General features: G+C 34.1%; 1 long non-coding RNA gene across 5 annotated transcripts in view; it reads right to left on the bottom strand.

Moving 5' to 3' along the window:
- The window catches only part of LOC127719900 (uncharacterized), a 152,617-nt gene that overhangs the window by 29,734 nt on the left and 103,090 nt on the right, over positions 1-19,793 (bottom strand). The gene's annotated exons all lie outside the window — the stretch shown is intronic.

Genomic DNA, 19,793 nt, shown 5'->3' with positions numbered 1-19,793 from the left:
AAACATACTGATCACAAAGTATTTGTTTTGAGTACATTTTATCACAATAGCCCGTTTGATTGGCAAAACTATATCCAATGCCAGTACTGTTTAATATATCTTCTTAAACCATTTAAAGGTGTATTGAGTTTTAAGCATTAAGCCCATCATCAATCCATACAATAAAAGAGAGGCGAAAGATACCAAAGGGACATTTACACTCATAAGTCGAAAATAAACTGACAACATCATGGCTAAAAAAGAAAAAGACCAACAGACAAATAATAGTACACAAATCACAACATAGAAAACTAAAGACTGAGAAACACGAACCTCACCAAAAACTGGGGGTGATCTCAGGTGCTCCGGAAGGGTAAGCAGATCCTGCTCCACATGTGACACTTGTAGTTTTGCTCATGTTAGTACAAACTCGGTAATAAGTCGAATTCGGTAGGTCACATTCGGGAAAAGGGGACGGGATATCGATTGTAGTTACACGTACGACATTAGGAACACATCCGCTATCATCTGTGAAACGGATATTCCATAACGGTCAACCAACTCGTGATAGCGTCCGTAAAATTTACGAAGGGATGATTTCAACTTTACCACTTGAACTCTTGGTTTAATAGCTTCCTTGTGAGCAGCAACTCTATCAAGGAAATCATGATAGGAAATACAAGCCCTGGAATATCGTATCAACTGGGAGATATCTACTCCGTATGCAGTCGCTGCTGGAAAATTGCTACATAGAAATGGAAAGTTCACAATTGGGAAGCTGAAATCATCTCTTTTAACGTAAATTTTTGTTTTCAACCGACCCTCATTGTCAATTTATAGACTTAAGTCAAGTTATGAGGCAGACTTAACTGTATCTGTTGTATCCTTTATCTCAAGTTCGATGGGATAGATGCGTTCAACATAGTCACCAAATTTTGAATTATTGAGTGAGAGAACATCATCTATATAACGGAAAGTAAAGTTAAAGGCTATTGCTAACTTCTTTTCTTTCTTCCTAAGAAGTTCCTGTATGAAGTCAGCCTTGAAGTCAGAACTTCACAGCTTTGGTTCACTGTTAACAATTTTACACCAATATAAAATCATCTTTCAAACTTTCACCTTTATCTCAAGAGGAAATCAACCCAATTCGCCATAAACCATAAAATAAGGCGTAGTGTTTCTAACTTTCAGCGCCCTTTTGCAGAATTTTAAGTGAGTCTTTTCAATAAATAAAAAGTTTAAATTGTAGATCAATGGGTATTGATTCATTTCGTATAATTTGTTTTGTAAATATAAAACAGTGCCTTATGGGCTTGATCTACAAGTTTCTGTTTGGTATAAAAAAAAATGCACCATTATATTTGAAAATGACACCCAAATACGAATAAGTATCTACAATTTCAAGTAAATAATTTTTTTGCTAAATACCATAACTTTAGTTTTCTCAACATTCACCTTCAGATTCCAATTTTCGCAGTACAACTGGAAAATATCTAAGGAATTTTGCTAACATTCTTTTGTTTCTGAAAAAATGACTGTATCATCAGCATATAGTACTACGAACAATTAAAAACACATATGAAGTTCGCTTTCAAATTTTTATATTATATTATTAAAAAAACATTTCATTTGCATTATAAACAGGCACAATTCGTATGGCATTACACTAGGTAAACTCGTAAAATTTCCAATATTTGAATTTCTTTTTCGTTTAGACTTGGGGTTTTTCCGTGTGTTATAGTTATACTATTTATATGTTCAAAACTGGTTAGTGAGAGTAGTTGTATAACGGGTTCTTGTTTTTGGATATAAATATATATGGGTAATATATGCACGTGAAATACTTTGGCGGTTTAAAAGGTGGGGTTCCGTTATATTATAAAAAGACATTTTTGGGTGTCACTTCATCGAAAGGTGCTCACAGTAACTACGACAGTCAGTTTGCCGTTTATTGTTGCATATTAATGTATGATTACAATATTAAGTTCGATTTCAGTCCATTTAAATGTATTTGATAATTTTGTTTGTATTTTGAATGTTGTTGTTATAATATATTGTTTTATAATGTTATTAAACATTGTTTGATAGAAAAGAGAAAAGTTACTGCGAGAAACTAAACCTTTACCTAGAGGTTTGTTTCATTTATCTTACCAAGGATTTTAGTAAAGAAATGTTTTAAATTCGGACGAGCATGGCGAAGGAGAATATAATGTTACAAAATTGTCCCTAACAACAATTAAATTCATTATGATATCTTATATATTGAATGAGATATCTTATTAAACATTTTTTAAAGATAACTTATTTAGTTTGTTAAAGGGGCCTCGGTGGCCGAGAGGTCTAGTCAAGAGAAAGAATAGTCAAATTACAGTATCACTAGCCTGTTAACACGGAGGTTGTGAGTTCTAATCCCTCTTTGACTAGGATCGTCAGTTTTCCTGCAGAAGGTCGGTAGTAATCTCCAGGCACTCTGGCTCCCTTTACCAATAAAAACTTACCGCCAAGAAATAGCACAATCGAGCTGAAAGTGGCATTAAACACCAATCAATAATTCAATTAATATTTTGTGAAATATCTGCTTTAGGTTTTAAGATATCTTAAGTGTTTATCTTAACTGATAGTTATATATTCTTTTGTTTTAAAGATATCTAAGACTTATAAACTAAATAAGATATCTTGTAAACTAAAAACAATATCTTAAAAATTGAATAATATATCTTGCAAAGAAAATATGATACGTAGTATTCTTTATGTGATATCTTATTTACTTTGAAGTTAAAAAGATATCTTAGATTTTACGAAATAACAAGAAAACAAAATACACCACTCCTTCAAGGATATTCACGTGTTTAAAAACCTCATTCCAAATATAAGTTCAACATGGACGTTCTTAAGAATGAAAATTTAAATTCTTCTACAGTCAAGTGTGCATGTGCGCTGCACAGAGAGTCATCTTACATATCATAACCACATCACAGCTTAAGGCCTCTTCTGAACATTTGAAGGTCTGTACTATGTATTGGTTACCCAAACTACACACAAAAAAACCCAGTAAAATATCGTTTCATCTCGGCCTCTAGTAAGTATTCTGCAACTAATAGTGCTTTTAACTAGTTCCTTAACTACCATCAAGGAACTTTTGTAATAAAATATATGAAAATAGTGGAATTAACTATTTTTGGAGTGTAAAAAATCTTTGGATGTTTTAGATAAATTACGTGCTTTTGATGGTCCTTTTGATTCTGTTGACAGTTTTGACTTTTCAACTCTTTACACTACACTTCCACACAATCTTATCAAACAAAAGTTTGTCTATGTAATTAAATGGTCGTTTGGTAAATCTGAATGCTTATATATTTGCTGCAACTCATTTAAAGCTAGCCTTCCTCGCTAATGAGAAAGGTAAATCTGCTAGATATACTTACTGAAGGTGTGATGAGATGATTGAAGCAGTTAATTTTCTCCTTGATAACATTTATGTACGTTTCGGCAATACAGTTTATCGGCAGGTTGCAAGTATACCTATGGGCACCAATTGTGCCCCTTTAATAGCAGACTTGATCTTGTACTGTTATGAATCACAGTTTATGACCAAACTCAGTAAATACCCGTCGAAATTGCATTTAATTGATAAATTCAACAACATTTACCGCTATCTTGATGACATTTTTTCGTTAAATAATCAAGAATTTTCTAAATCTACTGCCGAAATTTACTCAAAGGAACTTACTTTAAATAAATCAAATATAAACGGTAATAACTGTCCTTTCCTAGATTATGATATTTCAGTTTTACACGGGAAACTCTACACTAAAATTTACGACAAAAGGGACGATTTTTCGGTCCCTATTGTTAATTTTCCTTTTTTGGACGGTGATGTTACTTTGGCACCATCTTACGGTGTTTATATAACACAACTCGTTTGCTATGCCCGTGTCTGTTGTAACGTTTTGAATTTCAATGAACATAATCTATGTATTACTGGTAAATTATTAATTCAGGGATTTCGTTACCACAAATTACTTAAAACCTTTCACGACTAAATTTATCCATAGATATAAAGATTTGATTTAGAAGTTTGGTTGTACCTGTAGAAAACTTATTTCAAACGGGATAGCACATCCTCATTTTTACGAAGATGTTGTTTACCGAGCCCGGAAATTTGGAAACGATCCTGGTAAACTTATCGATCCTTTAGATAAACTTATTCTTACTGCTAGGTTCAACACTATAATTAGATCTTTGAATATTTTTTTATTGGTATTAATATTGTATTTGTTATTAGTAAAATCAAACTTAATATTATTTTTATATACATATGCACATTCATGGCTCCACAATCTGTCGATACCTTATCTTGGCATTGCACAAGGTCATGTTTTTCTCCGACTGTTTATGACGTCTTTACACTAAATCCATTGGATGTTGGCTGTGTACTGATTGATATTTTAGTCTTAGATGCATGATTTTTTTCATTAGTTTTTATTGGCTTTGAACTAGCTGTCAGTAACTGCGAGTACTCTCAGATCTGTACTTAGCGTCTTTCCGTTGTGTGGATGTATAAGTACCCATCCACGTCCACTTGTTTGTTTGTTTGTTTGTTTGTTTGTTTGTTAGATATATTTCTATTTGTATCAATCTGATGAGTTAAGCCTTTTCCAACTGATTTTTATAATTTGTTCTTATGTTGTAATGTTACACCACTGTCCCAGGTTAGGGGAAGGGTTGGCGCCTTCAAACGAGTTTAACCCCGCCACATTCTGTATGTGCCTGTCCCAAGTCAGGAGCCTGTAATTCAGTGGTTGTCGTTTGTTGCTGTGTAACATATTTGTTTTTCGTTCATTATTTTGTATATACATTAGGCCGTTAGTTTTCTCGTTTGAATTGTTTTACATTTATCATTTTGGGGCCTTTTATAGCTGACAATGCGGTATGGGCTTTGCTTATTGTTGAAGGCCGTACGGTGACCAAATATAGTTGTTAATTTCTGTGTCATTTGGTCTCTTGTGGAGAGTTGTCTCATTGGCAATCATACCACATCTTCTTATTTTTATATATACAAGATATCTCATGAAGTATACAATATCTCTCATAAAGTATACAACATTTTCCCCAAAAATGTATAAGATATCTCAAAGTATTTGTTTTAATAATATTTTCAAAAAGATATAAAATATCTTATTATGTATATATGATATATAATTGTGTTTAAACGATTATCTTTCAAAGTTAACAAGATATCTTATAAAGTGTACAAGATATTTTATAAACTTCAAATTAAATAAGATATCTCACTAAGAATATGATATATATTCAACTTCATAAGATATCTTGAAATTGAATAATATAAAAACGGTTTGCCATACACAGGTACAGGGAAACCAACCTTCTCTTTCTCGTTGCCATTTATAGTCAGGATTCTACTTCGTCAAAATTATCTCCCCATTACACCAGCTAAATGGAAGCCATTGTAGGGATGACACGCAGCCAATTTAGCTCTTGAAAACCGATAAATTTATCCAAATAGCACCAATACGATCCTTATATGCCAGTTGTATTTTAAAAGACAAATGAATCTACTAGATATTGAGCATCATTTAATGTACTTTTCTGCGTTTAGTCAACTTAAAACTATTGTCTGATCGATTGTCAGGGGGAATTTTCGAAAGTTCAAAAACATTTAAAAAAAACTTTTTGAAGTTATGTTTTTAAGATCCACTTATAAAGTCTGTCGTCAAGTACTTTTAGTAAAATTTGTTATTCGAACATACCTACTCTGTTGTTATGACTCATTAGAAAGTATTTCACTTGACCCATATATTTCATTATTTAGTACTGTGAATTTTTAATGTTATTAAATTAAACTGTATCCTAAATATATAAAAATAATAGAATCCGAAACTAGATGATGTATCAAATATGTTTGCCTTATACGTTTTCAAAACCGAATAGTCAACTCAAACACACCCGAACATTAAAAGGTGTACTTGACTTTCTCTTTTCGATGAAATAATTGCCCATTTTTAGGATTTTTTTCCCAAAAAGCTGTCGTCGGGGGCAGATATGCAAATTAATGCTTTAAAAAGATAAATTTTTTTTCGGCGGAATTTATGCTTATGCGCAAAAAGATCCACATGTATTTGTATCTACCACAATCGATTGTTTTATGAAAATTTGTCTATAATTTAAAATTTTACAAATATCTCGAAGCTCCAAACTATAAATTAAGTAAAAACACGTATATAAGATGCATAAAATCCTATATTATTCACCTTCATTAAACTTTTAAAGCCCATAGAAACAGATGTAAACAATTCAAATATACCAATTTGGCCATTTTTACCTTCTTTTTTTGTTTAATTTCAACTGTGTATCCGCCTGTTTAAGGCATCAGATACCTATTGCATTGTGTATTTTTTGTCTCGCCTGCGACGAAAGACTCAAAATGCGAGACATAGGGATAACAATCCGGCGACAGCGTAAACTATTTGTATAAAGCTTTTTATTTTAAAAGGTAGAAGACCTGGATGCTTCATACCTTGTATAATATGTCTATTGACCTCATTTTCATGTTTCATTGACTGCTTGAAAAGGAATAGTTTTTTCTCAAGTTAAATACTCACTTATTATGAGTAATAGGATAACTATATTTGGTATATGGGTCCTTGCAACGTCTACATGTCCGTCTGGTAGGGATCAAAGTTAAAGTTACATTGTCAAGTCCGTACCTCATATACTATAACTATTAGGTCAACTATATTTGGTGTATGGAATGATTGTAATGTGTACATGTCCATCTGCCAGGTTTCATCTGACCTTGACCTCATTTTCATGGTTCATTGGACACTGTTTAGTTTTTGTGGTTTTGTCTTTTTCTTTGATATTATAAGCAATAGGTCAATTATATTTTGTGTATGGAATGATTGTAAAGCGTACATGTCTATTTGGCAGGGTTCATGTGACCTTGACCTAATTTTTGATGGTTCATTGGTCAATGTTAAGATTTGATTTTGTGGTTTATTCTGTTTCTCATGTACTATTAGTGATAGGATCACTATATTTGGTGTATGGAATGATTTTAAGGTGTACATGTATGTTTGGGCATGGTTCATCTTACCCTGACCTCATTTTCATAGAACATTGATAAGTTTATGTGATACTTCTCGTAAAAACATCATAATACAGACTTTCAACATGAATTAAATGATATAAAGTAAAACAGGAGAGACATTTCAGCGTGCGCACTCTTGTTTTATAAAACATTTTTCATTTTGTCTTTAGTTTCTATGTACATACACGTTTACCCTATGACCTTCCCCTTATTCCTCTTTTGCATTTATCTGACATTAAAATTTGTACTGCAATAATTTAACAATAAGTTGGGTTTTAATAAAGTTTCATGTTCATTTACCAATTCAAAATTTTCAAACTAAACTTTTCATATGAACGTTTCATTAAAAGCTGATTAAACTCCAACAAATATAATACTTCCATGGTTTGACTGAGCGCGGTGGCTCTGTCAACATGTTTTTAACAGGGAAGGGGTATTTTATTTGTTTTTATCAAATTTTAAATGGGGATGTTTTACTGTTTTTGTCCAAATTTCAATTGGGGATGTTTACTGTTTTTATCCAGATTTTAAATGATAATGAGTCATTTTATTTTAAAAGGGACTGGGTATTTTACTGTTTTTACCCAAATGTGAATTAGGGATGTTTTAGAATTAATATCCAAATTTAAATGGGGATGTTTACTGTTTTATCAAAATTTGTATTGGGGGTGTTTTGCTGTTTTTAACCAAATTGTAATTGGGGATGTTCTACTATTTTTATCCAAATTTTAATTGGGATGTTTTACTGTTTTTATCCAAATTTTAATTGGGGATGTTTTACTAATTTTATCTAAAGTTTAAATGGGTCATTTTATTGTGTTTTAAAATGGACTGGGTATTTTATTTGGTTTTTTTTTATCAAATTTTAATTTGGGATGTTTTACTGATTTTATCAAAATTTTAAAAGGTCATTTTATTGTTTTTAACAGCGACAGGGTATTTTATATGTTTTATACAATTTTAATTGGGGTTATTTTACTGTTTTTTTTATAAATTTTAATGAGATATTTACCTGTTTTATCAAAATTTTAATTAGGGATGTTTGCTGTTTTATCCAAATTTAAATTGGGGATGTTTTACTGTTCTATTCAACTTTTAAATGGGGTACTTTATGTTTTATCAAAATTTTGAATAGGATATTTTACCTTTTTTTTATCAATATTTTACATACCCTTTTTATTTCTATTTTAAACTGTTTAAGTCATGCCAATGTCAAATCAGAGACTTTAAAACTGGTACTCCTAAAGGAAGAGGTAGGTGTCTAACTGCGGGCATTTGTTTTGGTGAACTAGCACCTTAAAGTCCGAATAACCCACAGGCCAGCTGGCTAGTACAAGCAGACAGGTACTTTTGTACCATTTGGCATATCTAAAACTTTTGGCTATTTTTACTTTTGGACTTTTGGACTTTTACCGTTTTTTATTTAAATATGTATTTTTTAATTGTTTTGAAATATTTTTAACGCCTTTCAGTTAAATACAAATTTTGGCAGCATAATGGTTATCCAAGGATAATTTCTTTTTATAAAATTTGCAACACATATTTTGGCTTATTTCAACTTTGGCTACCTTAGAAACTTATATTTCAAGAAACCATTCAATATTGAAATTAAAAACGACAACTTCAAAATTGGCTCAATACTAAAAAAAATTCTATATTTCATGTCAAAAAGTTGTGATCTTCTTTTCAATATTGAAATTTTTATTCTTCCATGCCCGTCATTATTAAAAATCTGTTCATCAACTTGTCTTACACATAGAGTAGGCTAATATATGAGGCTGCGGTTGGTATGGATTCGAGAGAAATTGATGGAGAGAGAAATAGGAAGAATTGAGAGGGTGGGGGTAAATAATGAGAGGGGTATGTAAAAAAAGTAAGTATTGGAGGGAGTGAAAGAGCGGAGAATGTTAATTTCTGTCTAAGGGCTTAGTGTACTAGTTGAATGAAAGTGCAGTTTTCTCTTTTCTCTCATGTAGTTTCTATTTTCTTCAGAAATATGTTAACATTTTAACTTCTGAAATTACTACTGTCTAAAAATAACAAGTTAACCGCCTTTTTTTGTTACTGATTATGTGCTGCTTATATATAAGAATTGCAACAATTCACAGCGACTAGATAGGGTTGCAGCTTTTCATCAATTTTAACAGCATCCTATAACAGTTCTATATGTAGTAATATAAATAGAGAATATCATATGGCTTTTTCAATATCACAACTGTATCAACCAGAGACACCAATATAATCCCAAGAGCTCTGCTTAGTTGAGGGTTGGTACGGTGTGTGATATTGAAAAAGCCATATCATATACACTTTATTATATATTTCAAGTAGAGTCGACTCTAGATTTTTTTTCATGTAACGTGACGTCATACAGATAATGGGTTTGATAAAGCCTTCAACGATGCACGTGACGTTCTACAGATTAAGGGTGTGATAAAGCCTTTGCAACCGTGACTGATATCGATATCATCATGGATGGCTGATACAGCACGATTGCCATTGATCGTATTACACATACAATTTACATGTATGTATACTAAGTATATATTTATGAATGTTTCTTTCATTCTGAGAAATTTTGCTTTCCGATCTTTTGAAAAGCCTGCTCAGCATCTTTTTATAATTTTCTCGGTCTTAATTCTTCTTTGCGCATCTTTGCTATCAAGTTTATCATTTATTCTCATATGAGTCATCTAATATTTTATGGTCGATTTCCAATAGTAGAATTAAGTTAAAATATTTTCTTCCAATTACAAGGAGAATACAAATAAAAGAAGAATGTGTCCAAGTTTTCCAAGTTAAAAAGGGACATTACCAGGCGGATACCCAATTGAAAATAAACAAAAGAAATGGAGCTCTTCATTAGAGAAGGTAAAAAAGGCCAAGTTGGTTTATTTGAATTGTTAACATCTGTGGGCTTTAAAAGTTTTAAAAGAAGATGCATAATTGAGGATTTTATGCATCTTATATACATGATTTACTTCAAATATAGTATAGAGCTTCGAGATATTTGAAAACTTTTAAATTAGAGACAAACTGAATTTTTAAAAAACCAGTCGATTAATTGTGGCAGATTCAAATAATGTGGATATTTTTTTGTGCATAAGTATTAATTCCGCCGAAAAAAATCCACAGAAATTTAAAAAAAGATTTATCTTTTGAAAGCATTAATTTGCATTTCTGCCTCCGGCGACAGTTTTTTTGCGAAAAAATCCTAAAAATAGGCAATTTCATCGAAAAGAGAAAGTAGAGTAAACCCTTCTATGTTCAGGCGTATATGAGTTGACTATTCTATCTTAAAGACGTATTTAACATAAACATTTGATACACCATCTCGCTTCAGATTCTATTGATTTTATATATTTAGGCTACATGTCGGTATAATAACATTCAAAATCCACAGTACTAAAAAATGATTTATATGGACCAAGTAAAATACCTTTCTAAGGTTTATTCCCGATTGTCCCACTTTTTGAAATTTTAGAGTTCTGATTGTCCCACATGAAAAGTTCTGATTGTCCCACATTATTTTATGATGTAAATGTTCTTAAATAAACAAGGTAGTTGTTGTTTGTTTTGCTAAATAAACAAGAATTGATTATTGCATGTTCAAACTATAATTTGATATAAATTCTGTAAATAAAATATGATTTATTTTTTTTAAATCATAAGATTAATGCACTTTTGATTAAAAAAATTATATAACATTTCTGGGTTATTAAACAAATCTATAATGTTATTAAATCATCAGATTGATGCACTTTGATATTAGGACTCGTCACCAACTATAAAGGAGAACCAGACATTCATCAACTTATACGCAGGGCAGCAGTTCTTCTTCTGGTCCTACATACAGAAATAGAAGACATCATTAGCTTTGAACTAGCTGTCAGTAGCTGCGAGTACTCTCAGATCTGTACTTAGTGTCTTTTTGTTGTGGTGATATATAAGTACCCTGCCACGTCCACTCTGTGATTTTGTTAGATGTATTTCTGCTTTGTATCGATCTGAAAGCTAGCAAAGCCCATACCGCATAGTCAGCTATAAAAGGCCCCGAAATGAATATAGTTTGTTCTTATGTTGTACTGTTACACCACTATCCCCGGTTAGGGGGAGGGTTGGCGCGCCTTCAAACTAGTTTAACCCCGCCACATTCTGTATGTGCCTGTCCCAAGTCAGGAGCCTTTAATTCAGTGGTTGTCCTTTGTTGCTGTATATCATATTGTTTTTCGTTCATTATTTTGTACATGAATCAGGCCGTTAGTTTCCTCGTTTGAAATGTTTTACATTTGTCATTTCGAGGCCTTTTGTAGCTAACTATGCGGTATGGATCAACCATCAATGCTCTGGAAGACCTGGAAAATTCGGACTCAACAGCAAGTACCACTCCATTTACTGAATACGTCACAACATACTTGGTTGAAAACAATATGCAGCTATGGAACCAATACCACCAGTACCACACCCAAAAATATAAACTCTACTCAACTACTCAACGTCTTCAGAATGGTGAAGTTAGTGTGTTTCAGTATGCTAGCATTCCCTCTTATCTGTTACACTTGGACTGATGTGATGTGTTGTGATGTTTATGTCATGTTTTATGTGTGCTTTAATGTTGGTTGTGCTAATGTATTATTATTGTTGTACCTTCTGTGTGCTTAATAGTAACTTTTTATAATTCATGTCATATGTGTGCTTTATTGTATTAAGCTGTCTATTATGTGTGCTTTATTGTATGAGGGTCTGGATGGGATGGGAGGGGGTGATAGGCCTTCATTTCTCTATTCTTGAAGTTTTAGCCATTGTATTTCAGCACAACATTATTCTCTATTATTTAATCTCTTTGTTTTGCCTATTTTTCTCTATTCTTAATTTGTTTATCCATATTCCTGTAGTATCGGCTTATTATTCTCTATTCTGTAAACCCCATCCAGAAACCTCTTGTATCAAGCTGTTTATTATATGTGCTTTGTTGTAACTCTTTATTATACATTTATGCTTGATATGTGCTATTTTATGACTTGATATTATATTCTATGTTCAATTACAAATTTTATGTGCAAAATAAAATATGTCAATATTATTATTTGTTTATGTCTATTTTATATTCTATATAAGTTACATTGATTAAATAAATACCTGTAATTAATTGTTGTACTATTTCATAACAATTAATCTCTGTCAAAACAATTCCCGATTGTCCCACATTTAAACTTCCCAATTGTCCCACAAACATCTTCCCGATTGTCCCACAAAATTTCATTACTTTTTTACCTGTAATTTAAAAAAGTGGGACAATCGGGAAGACACCCTTTCTAATGAGTCATAACAACAGAGAAGGTGTGTTTGAATCTCAAATTTTTACTTAAAGTACTGGACATTAGACTTTACAAGTGGATCTTAAAAATGCATTACTTCAAAAAAACTTCTTTTTTTGTGTCTGCTATCTAGGGCAATTAGTCTTCAACCTCTGGAAATATTTAGCCTGCCCTTCCACGAATTATTTAATAAGAATTTTTTTTAATGCTTTTGAATTTTCGAAAATTCCCCCTGACAACCGATCAGACAATAGTTTCAATAAAATTTAGAATGGAAATAGGGAATGTGTCAAAGGGACAACAATCCGACCAAAGAGCAGAAAATAGCCGAAGGCCACCAATTGGTCTTCAATACAGTGAGAAAATCCGGGACCCGGAGGCTGGCTTCAGCTGCCCCCTAAACAAAAATGTTTACTAGTTCAGTGAAAATGGACGTCACACTAAACTCCGAAACATATAAATGAACTAAAATAAAAAAAAAACATACTAGACAAACAAAGGCCAGAGGCTCCTGACTAGGGACAGGACAAAACATGTTAACTTAAGGCATACAAGTACGTGATGCTCAATAGCTAGTAGATACATTTGTCTTTTCAAATATAACTGACATTATGTCATATAAAGATCGAAATGATTCTATGTGGAAATATTTATCGGTTTTCAAGAGCTAAATTGACAATGCGTCATCACTACAATGGCTTCCAGTTTAAGATTGTAAAAATTAGGTGGCGTAATGGGGAGAGTTGACGAAGCAGAATCCTGACTGTTACTCTAGAACAATAAAAGACTCACAACCCAGTGCGGAAACTGAAAAATTTGCAATTTTCCAAGTTAAAAAGGGGGCATAACTCTAAAACATTAAATGACTCAAATTCCATCTCTGTCTGCGTGTTATGGTTTATGAGTTTCATAAAATTTGCATGAGGCTGAACTTAAGAAAGATTGCGGGAAAAAAATGCAATTTTCCAAGTTATAAAGGAGCATAACTCTAGAACGGTAAGTGACTCACTGCCCAAACTCTGTCTGCAAGTTTTGGTTCTCAACATTGTGTATAAGTTTCATAAAATTTGAATGAGGCAAACTTAAGTTAAAGTGCGAAAACGAAAATTGGACAGACGGAAAGACGGATCGGAAGGACGGACGAACGGATGGGCGGACTGAATGACGGACGATCAAGGGTAACACTTAATGTCCCCTTCGCCTTCGGCGGGGACATAAACATTGGTCACTAAGACATTCTATTTACATGCATCATGTTATATCATAGCCTCTTTTAAACCGCCTCGGTAGTCCTATGGTAGTGTGTTTCCTGCGGGCTGGTTCATTGTGAACTATCATGTTACAAAACCAGCTCAGTGTGTTTGTCTAGAACAAAACAGGGAAACTTTTCAAGGCAAAAATGATCAGCGGGACAAGATCTACAAATTGATCAGAAAAAACTATCCACAAAATTTCATTATTTCAACCACGGCAAAATTGTAAGTCCTCATCTTATAGAAGTTATTGCCTTTGAATGACGATTTTTACCCATATCTTGTATTTTGTGTGCGAAAAACTATATTAGACAGAGAAACTAAAAATAGAAAAAAATTATCAGCAACACAAAATCAACAAAAAGGTTGTCATGAATCTATGTGAATTTTCAACATTGAAGACAATAATTTATTATTTTGTCTTCAATGTTAAATATGCACATAGATCCCAGGTGCGAGATTGATTGATTGTTGGTTGCTTAACGTTCAGTTGCTAGTATTAAATGTATGTTCAGGACGAGAACAAATTAACAATAAATACAACAGGTAGGTTCAGTAATATAGGTCATTTGGGTTGCAGGTCGGGGTAATTTGGACTGCCACGGGAAAAAGAGACTTAGGCTCATTAGATCCTCTATGTTTATGAATAAAGATGATGAGCATTGTGTAGAAATCTTTTTGCCAGTGAACATATAAAAAAAACCCATCTCCTATGTGAATATCTTTTTAACGGCGATTATGACATATTTTATTTCTTTTATACATATCTGACATATTGGAGTCAGAGTCAAGAGTGTGCCAGATTTTTTCATTTTAGGGAGCAACCATTTTACTTCAAAGTGTGTGTGTGGGGGGGGGGGGGGGGGGGGGGGGTTTCGCGGTAAGCGCGAACATTTTTTTTTAGTTTTTCGACGCTATCAATCAAATTTTTTTTTCAAAATTTAACACTATATGGAATGGGGAAAATCTGGATTCAGAATATTTTTTTTTGTCAAATTGGGGATCAGAATTTTTTTTAGGAAACACCCATACAGGAACAGTTTTAAATACAAATGATGTTTGGTCTATTAAATTTGGTCTGTGATATCCCTTATATCAAGATTAAAGATTCAAAGTTTGATTATCCCCAGACACAACAGTGTACAAGAGGTGAATATACATACATAAATAAATAAACGATATTTAAACAGTAATTATAATTATGAAAAACATTACATGTACGACAACATGAGCTAACACACATTTAACAATCACGTGAATCTCGTGGCCCTTTCATTTGTATACAATACAGTCAGTTTAAAGTATATCTACTGTTTGGATTTAACACAATGTCATGAATTTGTGAGTATTTACATTGAATATGTTAATAAGTGGATAATTATAAATAATTGATTATGTTTTTGGTATATCTGCAAATAATACGATAAAACTTTACATTTCAATTTGACAACATTCCGATCATCTTGATGTCTGATGGATTTGTATTGTAATAAGCTGGAATATTTTTTTTGCGCAGATCCACGATTTGTGGATATGTACAAGTAAACACATAAAGATATTCATTACCAATGTTATTTTTACATAAATAACATATTCTATTTTGTTTAGGGAGCTTTGCCCATCTTCCTGTCTCTATGGGAAATAGTAAATTTGAACATCTCAGTTTACACATACATGTACAAATGTATATATATACTATCGGATTTAGCTAATCTAAATAGATGTGGTTGCTATTCAAATTCATGTTAAAAAAGTCCATAAAATTCTCCCCTAGATGAACTATTTATTTACAAATAGATATAAAAAGATGTGGTATGAGTGCCAATGAGACAACTCTCCATCCAAGTCACAATTTGTAAAAGTAAACCATTATAGGTCAAAGTACGGCCTTCAATACGGAGTCTTGGCTCACACCGAACAGCAAAATATAATGGGCCCCAAAAATGACTTGTGTAAAACCATTCAAACAAGAAAACCAACGGTCTAATCTATATAAAAAACGAGAAACGAGAAACACTTATGAACCACATCAACAGACGACAACTACTGAACATCAGGTTCCTGACTTAGGACAGGTGCAAACAAATGCAGCGGGTTTAAACGTTTTAATAGGCGCCAACCTTCACCCTACCTGAAACAATAGTGTAACATCACAACATAGAAAGACACAAACCAGTTTTGAATAAATCGATCAGTCAAAGTATGCTTTAGAATAGACTTGAGACCAATTTTATCCATATGCATTTGATCATTCCATATAAATCTAAGCCCTGTTTCATCAAAAATACATTTAACATACGCAATCCATTTAAAATGCCCTTGATTACTCTTGTGAAGTTTAAACATAAGTCTATACAAAATACTAGATATTTATAAAAGCCATTCTCAATTTAATGACAACTTCCATTGGAGAACGTCACAGTTCTGAACTTCTCCATATACCATATAGCTAGGAGTATTGTTTCTTAATTTGAGAATTTTCTTACAAATTGCAAGTGTATTTTTTCTATACCCTGTTTATTTCCTTTTTTCTGAAATAAAGCTTTCAGCAATGCTTTATTTGCCTGATCCAATGATTTATTTTTTTGCAGTACAAAAACTATACCATTATAATTGAACATAACACTGTACATCAATATTTTCACCATAAATGTTAAACACAATTTTTGGTTTGAATTTTCTCTTACGAAAAAAAAATTTGGAAAAAAGCTTTGCCGTATGGCCTTTTCTATGAATTAATGTAGGGAGGAGGTAGGGTCTCCATACCAGAACTTTGGACCTCAGTTGTAGACGTTCCGTAAATTTATCAACCTGGGTATTTGGGTCCAAGAAACCTTAGGCAATTGCCTCTCATTTGTACCTAGTGTGGACAAAAGCTTTGCCGTAGGGTCTTTTTGATGAATTAATGTATGGAGGGGGTGGGTTCACCATACCTCAACTTTGGACCTCAGTTGTAGTCGTTCCGTAAATTTACCCACCTGAGTCTTTGGGTCCAGGCAACCCCAGGCAATTGCCTAACATTGAACTTACAGTGGCCAAAAGCTTTGCCGTAGGGATTTTTTTTTATGAATTAAAGTAGAAAAGGCATTGGGTCACCATAAATTGCCATACCCCAACTTAAGACATCAGTTGTAGACGTTCCGTAAATTTACCCATTGCACCTGTGTCTTTGGGTCCAGGCAACCTTAGGCAATTGCCTATCATTTGTAGCTGGTGTGGACAAAGGCTTTGCCGTAGGGACTTTTTATGAATTAAGGTAGGGAGGAGGTAGTGTCACCATACCCCAACTTTGGATCCAGTTGTAGGCGTTCCTTAAGTTTACTCACCTGGGTCTTTAGATCAAGGCATTCTTAGGCAATTGCCTATCATTTGTACCTAGTGTGGACAAAAGCTTTGTCATAGGGACTTTTTTTATGAATTTAAGTAGGGAGGGGGTAGGGTCACCATACACCGACTTTGCACCTCAGATGTAAATGCTCCGCAAATTTATACACGTAGGTCTTTGGGGCCAGGCAAACCTTAGGCAATTGCCTATGATCATTTGTACATAGTGTTGACAAAAACTTTGCCGTAGGGCCTTTTTTTTTATGAATTAAAGTAAGGAGGGGGTAGGGTCACCCTACCTCAACTTTGGATCCTAGTTGTAGACGTTCCGTAAATCTACTCACCTGGGTCTTTTGGTCCAGACAATCTTAGGCAATTGCCTTTCATTTGTAATTGGTGTGGAAAAATTTGCCGTAAGGACTTTTTATGAATTAAAGTAAGGAAGGGGAAGGTTCACCATACCCCAAATTTGTATCCAGTTGTAGGCTTTCCTTAAATTTACTCACCTGGGTCTTTAGGTCCAGGCATTCTTAGGCAATTGCCTATCATTCGTACCTAGTGTGGACGAAAACTTTGTCATAGGGACTTTTTTTATGAATTTAAGTAGGGAGGGGGTAGGGCCACCATACTCCGACTTTGCACCTCAGATGTAAATGCTCCGTAAATTTATCCACGTAGGTCTTTGGGGTCAGGCAAACCTTAGGCAATTGCCTATCATTTGTACATAGTGTTGACAAAAACTTTGCTGTAGGGCCTTTTTTATGAATTAAAGTAAGGAGGGGGTAGGGTCACCCTTCCTCAACTTTGGATCCTAGTTGTAGACGTTCCGTAAATCTACTCACCTGGGTCTTTTGGTCCAGGCAACCTTAGGCAAATGCCTATCATTTGTAATTGGTGTGGAAAAATTTGCCGTAGGGACTTTTTATGAATTAAGGTAGGGAGGAGGTAGGGTCACCATACCCCAACTTTGGATCCAGTTGTAGGCGTTCCTTAAGTTTACTCACCTGGGTCTTTAGGTCAAGGCATTCTTAAGCAATTGCCTATCATTTGTACCTAGTGTGGACAAAAGCTTTGGCATAGGGACTTTTTTATGAATTTAAGTAGGGAGGGGGTAGGGTCACCATACCCCGACTTTGCACCTCAGATGTAAACGCTCCGTAAATTTATCCACATAGGTCTTTGAGGACAGGCAAACCTAAGGCAATTGCCTATGATCATTTGTACATAGTGTTGACAAAAACTTTGCCGTAGGGCCTTTTTTTATGAATTAAAGTAAGGAGGGGGTAGGGTCACCATACCCCGACTTTGCACCTCAGATGTAAATGCTCCGCAAATTTATACACGTAGGTCTTTGGGGCCAGTAGGCAAACCTTAGGTAATTGCCTATCATTTGTACATAGTGTTGACCAAAACTTTGCTGTAGGGCCTTTTTTATGAATTAAAGTAAGGAGGGGGTAAGGTCCCCCTACCTCAACTTTGGATCCTAGTTGTAGACGTTCCGTAAATCTACTCACCTGGGTCTTTTGGTCCAGACAACATTAGGCAATTGCCTATCATTTGTAATTGGTGTGGAAAAATTTGCCGTAGGGACTTTTTATGAATTAAAGTAGGGAAGGGGTAGGTTCACCATATCCAAACATTGTATCCAGTTGTAGGCGTTCCTTAAATATACTCACCTGGGTCTTTAGGTCCAGGCATTCTTAAGCAATTGCCTATCATTTGTACTTAGTGTGGACAAAAACTTTGTCATAGGGACTTTTTTTATGAATTTAAGTAGTGAGGGGGTAGGGTCACCATACCCCGACTTTGCACCTCAGATGTAAATGCTTCGTAAATTTATCCACGTAGGTCTTTGGGGCCAGGCAAACCTTAGGTAATTGCCTATCATTTGTACATAGTGTTGACAAAAACTTTGCTGTAGGGCCTTTTTTATGAATTAAAGTAAGGAGGGGGTAAGGTCACCCTACCTCAACTTTGGATCCTAGTTGTAGACGTTCCGTAAATCTACTCACTTGGGTCTTTTGGTTCAGGCAACCTTAGGCAATTGCCTATCATTTGTAATTGGTGTGGAAAAATTTGCCGTAGGGACTTTTTATGAATTAAAGTAGGGAAGGGGTAGGGTCACCATACCCTAACTTTGTATCCAGTTGTAGGCGTTCCTTAAATTTACTCACCTGGGTCTTTAGGTCCAGGCATTCTTAGGCAATTACCTATGATCATTTCTACCTAGTGTGGACAAAATCTTTGTCATAGGGACTTTTTTATGAATTGCACCTCAGATGTAAACGCTCCGTACATTTATCCACCTGTGTCTTTGGGTCCAGGCAACCTTAGGCAATTGCCTATCATTTGTACCTGGTGTGGATAAAAGCTTTGACTTTAGGACTTTTTATGAATTAAAGTAGGGAGGGGGTAAGGTCACCATACCCCAACTTTGGATCCAGTTGTAGGCGTTCCTTAAATTTACTCACCTGGTTCTTTAGGTCCAGGCATTCTCAGGCAATTGCCTATCATTTGTACCTAGTGTGGATAAAAGCTTTGCCATAGGGAATTTTTTTATGAACTAATATACGGAGGGGGTAGGATTACTATACCCGACTTTGGACCTCAGATGTAGACGATCCATAAATTTACCCACCTGAGTCTTTGGGTCCAGGCAACCTTAGGATATTGCATATCATGTGTACCAAGTGTGGACAAAAGCTTTGACTTAGGGACTTTTTTATGAATTAAAGTACGTATGGAGGGGGTAGGGTCCCCATACCCCAACTTTGAACTTCAGTTGCAACTGTTATGTAAATCTACTCA

Source organism: Mytilus californianus, unplaced genomic scaffold (assembly GCF_021869535.1).
Source record: "Mytilus californianus isolate M0D057914Y unplaced genomic scaffold, xbMytCali1.0.p SCAF_1, whole genome shotgun sequence".
In the NCBI taxonomy this organism is placed as follows: Eukaryota; Metazoa; Mollusca; class Bivalvia; order Mytilida; family Mytilidae; genus Mytilus; species Mytilus californianus.
The sequence above is the reverse complement of the archived record's forward strand: the minus strand, read 5'-3'. Positions and strand labels throughout refer to the sequence as shown.